Source organism: Pipistrellus hanaki, assembly GCF_964339955.1.
Source record: "Pipistrellus hanaki genome assembly, chromosome: 19".
In the NCBI taxonomy this organism is placed as follows: domain Eukaryota; kingdom Metazoa; phylum Chordata; class Mammalia; order Chiroptera; family Vespertilionidae; genus Pipistrellus; species Pipistrellus hanaki.
Window position 1 is genome coordinate 6,566,751 of NC_140521.1, and position 6,461 is coordinate 6,573,211.

The 6,461-nt window shown below is 44.7% G+C and overlaps 1 protein-coding gene across 2 annotated transcripts in view; it reads right to left on the minus strand.

Moving 5' to 3' along the window:
- ACAD10 (acyl-CoA dehydrogenase family member 10) overlaps positions 1–6,461 on the minus strand; it is a 151,688-nt gene that overhangs the window by 88,279 nt on the left and 56,948 nt on the right. The gene's annotated exons all lie outside the window — the stretch shown is intronic.

Below are 6,461 nucleotides of genomic sequence, written 5' to 3' on the forward strand. Positions count from 1 at the left end.
GCCCCGGACGGGCCCCCGGTAAGAGAACGGAGTTGTGACTAATAGCAGCTGTCATGGTTCTCCATGCGGAGCGTTCATTCTCGTGAAGCTCTTTTCCTCCGTCAGCGCCTTCCTTCTTTACGAAGTGGGCATTGGTCGCCGGGACGAAGCCGGGCACGTCCCTAACCCCGTTGGCAGGTCAGGTAGCGGAGCCTCCGGGGCCGGGCTCCCGCGCCGCTGAGCCGGGGGCCGGGTTGTGCTGCTTACCTTGTGCCGGGACCTGTCAGGGGCCTGCAGGGCTTTCTGGCTGTGCCTCTGCTCTGGTGGCTCTTCGTTCTGGCAGTCATTCACTGAGCACCGCGTGTGCCGGGCCTAAGGACACGGGGGGAACAGTAGGAAAGGAAAGCGGGAAATAAACAGGGGGAAACGCTGGGAAGAAAGTGAACAGGGAACTGAGGTAAGGTAACTGAATGTGGGGACTTTTCCCTATTAGCTGGTCAGGGAAGGTCTCTCAGGAGGTAACGGTGAAGCTGGAAGAACTGGAAGGCTCTGTCTGTTGGAACTACAAGAAGGAGATTTCTGGGCACATGGAACAGCAAGTGCAAAAGTCTTAAGGCGGAAGTAAGCTACATGTGTTCAAGGAGCAGCAGGAAGGTCATTCATTGTAGCCGGAGACAGGGAACAGCGGGAGGAAGTGATAAAAGCTGAGATTGGAGAAGTGGATGGGCTGTATCGTATGTATCTTTAGGAGTCACGGTAAGGATTGTGGAATTTATTCTAAACCATTGGAAGATTTTTAAAGTACAGCGTGATGTTCTTATGTTTATGTTTTAAAAGATCACTCTGCTGTATACAGAATGAAATATGGGCGAGGGGTGGGAGGGGCAGGAATGAAGACAAGGAGGGCTATTCAGAGGCTATTGAAGCCCTGGCTGGTTTGGCTCAGTGGATAGTGTGTTGGCCTGCAGACTGAAAGGTCCCGGTTTCATTCCCGTTGCGGGCTCAATCCCCGAGGGGGGGGAGGGAGCGATGTTTAGGAGTCAGCTGATCAATGATTCTCTCATCATTGATGTTTCTGTCTCTCTCTCCCTCTCCCTTCCTCTCTGAAATCAATTTAAAAAAACTTTTTTTTAAAGAGGCAATTGGATGAGGTAGAGTTTCACTTTACACACTGAGAAAGGCTTAGAGTAGAGATCCAAAGCAGTCAGGTAAAGAAATTCTCTTTTTTTTCTCTCTCTCTCCCAAATGAAGCTTCTTCCAAATTGGCTGTCCAGGTGTCTACTGTATCCACTTTTAGCAACTTGAATTTTAATTAGAAAATTAAAAGTTCCAATGTTATGTGTAAAAAAAAAAAAAAAAAAAAGAAAGAAAGAAAAGAAAAAAAGCTATTGGAGCCCAAGAGGGTGTGGCTCAGTGGTTGTGTGTGAACCCAGGAAATAAGTCACAGGTTAGGTTCCCGCTCAGGGCATATGCCCAGGTTGTAAACTCGATTCCCAGTAGGGGGCATGCAAGAGGCATCAGTTGATGATTCTCTCTTGTCATTGATTAGAGGCCTGGTGCACAAAATCCATGCATGGGTAAGGTCCCTAGACCTGGGGCCTTCCTTCATTCCACACCACCCCCTGGTGGTCAGCATCATAGCGAGCTATCGAACTCCCGGTCCAACTCCTGGGGGGACACTTTGCATATTAGCCTTTTACATATATATAGACAGATAGACGTGTGTGTCTCTCACGCTCCCTCAATGAAGAAGGTGACAGGATTAGCCAAAGAACATATATGCATGACCCAAGGACACAGATGACGGTTTGGTGATGACCAGAGGGAAGGGGGCCAAGGACTGGGTGGAGAGGGGCAAAGGGAGGGATGGGGCATCTGTACTAGCGTCAACAACAACAAAAAGAATGAAGTCTTTTTATGGCACGAAGATTTGGAGTAATTTGTCATATAACATAGATAACATAATACAGATTTTTGGTTCCTGGAGGTGGGGTACTGTCATAACTAACTAAAATGTGGGAGTAGTTTGGAACAGGCTATGGACAGAGACTAAAAAAATCTTGAGGAGTGTTTAGAAAACCTAAATTATCTTTAATAAACTTAGAAATCTGGACTTTGAAGATGCTGCCAGTGAGGGCTCAAAAGGAAGTGAGGGACACATTATTGGAACTGGAGGGAAAAGGATCTTAGTGGCAAAAGATTTTACATAGTGGCAAAAGATTTAGCCACACTGTCATCTGTATGTGGAAAGAGAAAGTGTTTTTTTTAATATATTTTATTGATTTTTCACAGAGAGGAAGGGAAAGGGATAGATAGCTAGAAACATCGATGAGAGAGAAACATCGACCAGCTGCCTCCTGAACATCCCCTACCGGGGATGTGCCCGCTACCAATGTACATGCCCTTGACCGGAATCAAATCTGGGACCTTTCAGTCCGCAGGCCGACGTTCTATCCACTGAGCCAAACCGGTTTCGGCAAGAAAGTGTTTCTAATGAACTGAGTAATCTAAGGCAGTTTCTAAGCTGAAGGTGCTGCCTGGTATATTCTTGCTGCTTATGGTAAAATGTACAGAGAGAAATGACTTATTAAACAATAAGGAGCCAGAACTTGATAGTTTTGAAATTTTTAAGTCCCTAGATGGCAGCCAATACCGAAATTAAGCAGTGGCTTTTCAGCAAAGTCAAACCGAGGACACCACAAGGAAAATGTGGTCTGTCTTGGTCTGCTCAGGCTGCTGTAACAGCATAGCCCCCCCCTCTGACCTCCCCCCCCCAAAAAAAAAAAAAACAAACATGTCCTTACATGCAAAACACATTCCCAACACTCCAAAAGTCTTAACTCTCCAGGATCAACTCTCAAGTCCAGAGTATCTACATATCCTGTAAGTCAAATGTGCAAGAAACTCTACATATGATTCATCTTGAAGCAAAATTCCTCTCCAGCTGTGAACCTGTAAAACAGATTATGTGCTTTCAAAATGCAATCATGGGACAGGCATAGGATAGACATTCTCAGTCTAAAAGGGAGAAATTAGAAGGAAGGTAGGGGTTGTGGGTTCCAAGCAAGTCCAAAACCCAACAAGGCGATCACCATTAGATCTGAAGGCCCAAGATCTATACACCGGGCAATACACCAGGTTGTGGGTTCAATCCCTCGTCGGGGCACATACAGTAATCAACCAATGAATGCATACATAAGTGGGACAATAAATCAATCTCTCCTCTCTCCTATAAAATTATTTTTAAAAAGAAGAAGCTGCCTGGTGATGCAGATGCTGCCAGTTGATTCTGGACAAATCTGATGGAGTGTAGACATCTCCAGGATGTCTCTCACCAAGCAGCAGCTGCTTAGGGAATGGATGTAACCACAAATGAGTGTCATGTGACCCCCATCTCCCGGTCACAGTTGACTGACTTGGGAATGGACATCAGACCCTAGCTGATCCATAAGAGTCTCCTGCGAATTGAGATTGGAACATTAAACCAGTTGTAGATTGTGTTGTCCAGGCAGAGGTAGTCACTGTTGGCCTTATGAATATTAAAGTGGAGAAAGTCAGTCTTCAGAGAGAGGAGAGGAAAAAGGAGCAGTGTTCCTGTCTCTCTGCACTTCCTGTCCCACATCCTCCACCCCTCCAAAAATCTTCATTTGATATTTAGAGTGGCGTCCGAATGCCACCGAGTGGTCACTGGTTTTTTAATGAACATTTAAGTTGTTTGAAGTTTTCTGCTCTTAAAAATAGTGCTCTTGTCTGACCATCATAGCTCAGTGGTTGAGTGTTCACCAATCCTCAGTAGGGGGCGTGCAGGAGGCAGCCAGTCAATGATTCGCTCTCATCATTGGTGTTTCTGTTTCTCCCCATCTCCCTTCTTCTCTGAAACCAATTTAATATTTAAAAATAGTGCTCTTTCCTAGCATGCTTTGTGCACTTGTCCAGTTTGTTCTCTTGGATAAATCTTTAGCAGCGGATTCCTACTGGAAAGGTACCAAGAATATATGAAGTTACATTCTCCTATAATGTAAAAGCATGCACTGGTTGGTTGGTTTTTTATCTAAAGTTCTAGCATTTGCTGAACTTGCAATCATCAAGGCCAACCCCACATCCACAGTGCAGCTGCCATTCCACAGCGCCCCTGCTGGGCTGCTCAGACTTCCGGGACCACCTCCCGGGCCTGGCCGCAGCTGGCCCACACACAGCCTTCTGTGCCTGTTGTGGGAGGACTCCTGCCTGCCCCCCTCACCGTTCGCTGACTGGCTTGGGTCTCTCCTTTGGGAGCAACCGAAACATTATCTGTCTCCTGAGATAGCTTCTCAGATGCCTTACTTGGTGGCCTCTTTGAAAAATTACTGTTTCGCCGAGACCGGTTTGGCTTAATGGATAGAGCGTTGGCTTGGGGACTGAAGGGTCCCGGGTTCGATTCCGGTCAAGGGCATGTACCTTGGTTGCGGGCATATCCCCAGTAGGGGATGTGCAAGAGGCAGCTGATCGATGACTCTCATCGATGTTTCTAACTCTCTATTTCTCTCCTTTCCTCTCTGTACAAAATCAATAAAATATATATTTTTAAAAAATTACTGTCTTGTTGCAAAACACATATAACCATTTTAACCATTTCTAAGATGTCTATGTTGCTCAGTGATGTTAAATACATTCGCATTGTACAACCAATCTCCAGAACTTTTTAATCTTGCAAAACTGAAACGCTGTACCCGTTAATCAACTTCACTTGGTAGCCTTTTGAAGCTCAAGTGGAAAGTGGGATTCTGAAAAGGCAAAATACCCAAGGAATTATAGGATCTCATGTGACAACTGTCCACACTTTCCACCTGAGAAATGGATTATTGCAAATGCACATGAACATAGCATTTTTTTTTTTAGCCAAGAGAAAACTGCTGTTTATTAAGTTTACATAGCATTTTGATGTAGCTTTTAAAATATACCATTAAATACTCAGCTGACCATTATTATTATTATTACTACTGCTACTATTACCACATAATATACAGCACTGACATTCGTAACTCTATCCCTGACAATGGGATTGAAGAGAGGAGGCAGTAGGGGTTAGAAATGAGCGAGGGTCAGGTGCTGCCTTAGTCTGTTGAGGCTGCTATGAAAAAATGCCACAGATTGGGTGGCTTATAAACAACAGAAATTTCTCACAGTTCTGGAGGCTAGAAATCTGAAATCAGAGCACCAGCCTGGCGGAGGGAGGGGCCTTTTTCTGGTTCAGAGCCAGGGTATGAGGCACCCTTCAGTCCGCAGGCTGATGCTCTATCCACCAAGCCAAAACGGCTAGGGCACAACTGATCATTTTAAAGTGAACCGTTCAAGTGGCACTTAGTACCAACAATGTTGTGCAGCCATCACCTCTGTCTAGTTCCAAAAGGAATGAATCCCTGTGTCCATTAAGTAGTAACTTTTCCCAGTCCCTGGCAAACCACCAATCTAATCTTTGGATTTACCCCATTTTGTACATGTCATATATATGGACTCATACAACATGTGGCCTTTTGTGTCTGTCTTCTTTCACTTAGCATGTTTCTTGAGGTTCATCTATGCTGTAGCATGTGTCAGTGCCTCCTGCTTTTTTATGCTTGAGTAATTTTACATTATGTGGACACAATCACATTTCATTTATCCATTCACTTGTTGATGGACATTTGGGATGTTTTGACCTTTGGGCTATTATAAATAGTACTGATGTGAACGTTCAACACAGGTTTTTGTTGGAGTCCCAGTTTAAAATTATTTGGGGTATGTCCCGATGGCCTCTTTATTCCCTCTTGGTATTTCCTGTCTAATGTTGACTGTGTTGTATGTAAGTCTTTGAAAAACACCAGCAAGTAGGTGTGTTTATTGGCCACCAGGTGGCGCCTACACTTAGCAAAAGGCCTCATTAGCCAGGTTCTCCAGGCTAATGAGAAGTTCCTTGTGTATTCAGCATTTTCTCTTGGGCAGTCCGCAGGGCTAAAGGGAGAAACAGCAGCTTTACACCCAATACTCCTGTGACTGACCCACATCCAAATACCCAGAGAGATTAGGTTGTTCATAACCTGAGAACTTTGCGTTTTTTTGCTTCAGATAGCTTAAGATTCCAATTGGTCCCTGTTACTGAAAACACAAGATTAATTAGTGACTAGCATGTCAGACTAACATTATAGACATTTCTTCATAGGAAGCATTTCCTTTGTATGCATCAGTTTAAGGAGTGGGTTTTCTTAAAATTACAGTGAGTCTGATTCACAGAGCTGAGGGTAAGAAACATTACATTTCTGTTGTTTTCAGTTCACTCCTAAGAGGATTCTTGGCAACATTATTTGGAATACTTGGCAACTTTATTTGGAGTACTAAAATTTTGGCAAAAGGTCAGTAGGGGACTCGCCAGTCCCATGCCCCCCTCCTTTAGACAAAAGCCCCAATTGGGGGAGGGGGCGGTTTGAGGGGCCCATCCCTTACCTCAGTCGAGAGAGTGCCTCTCT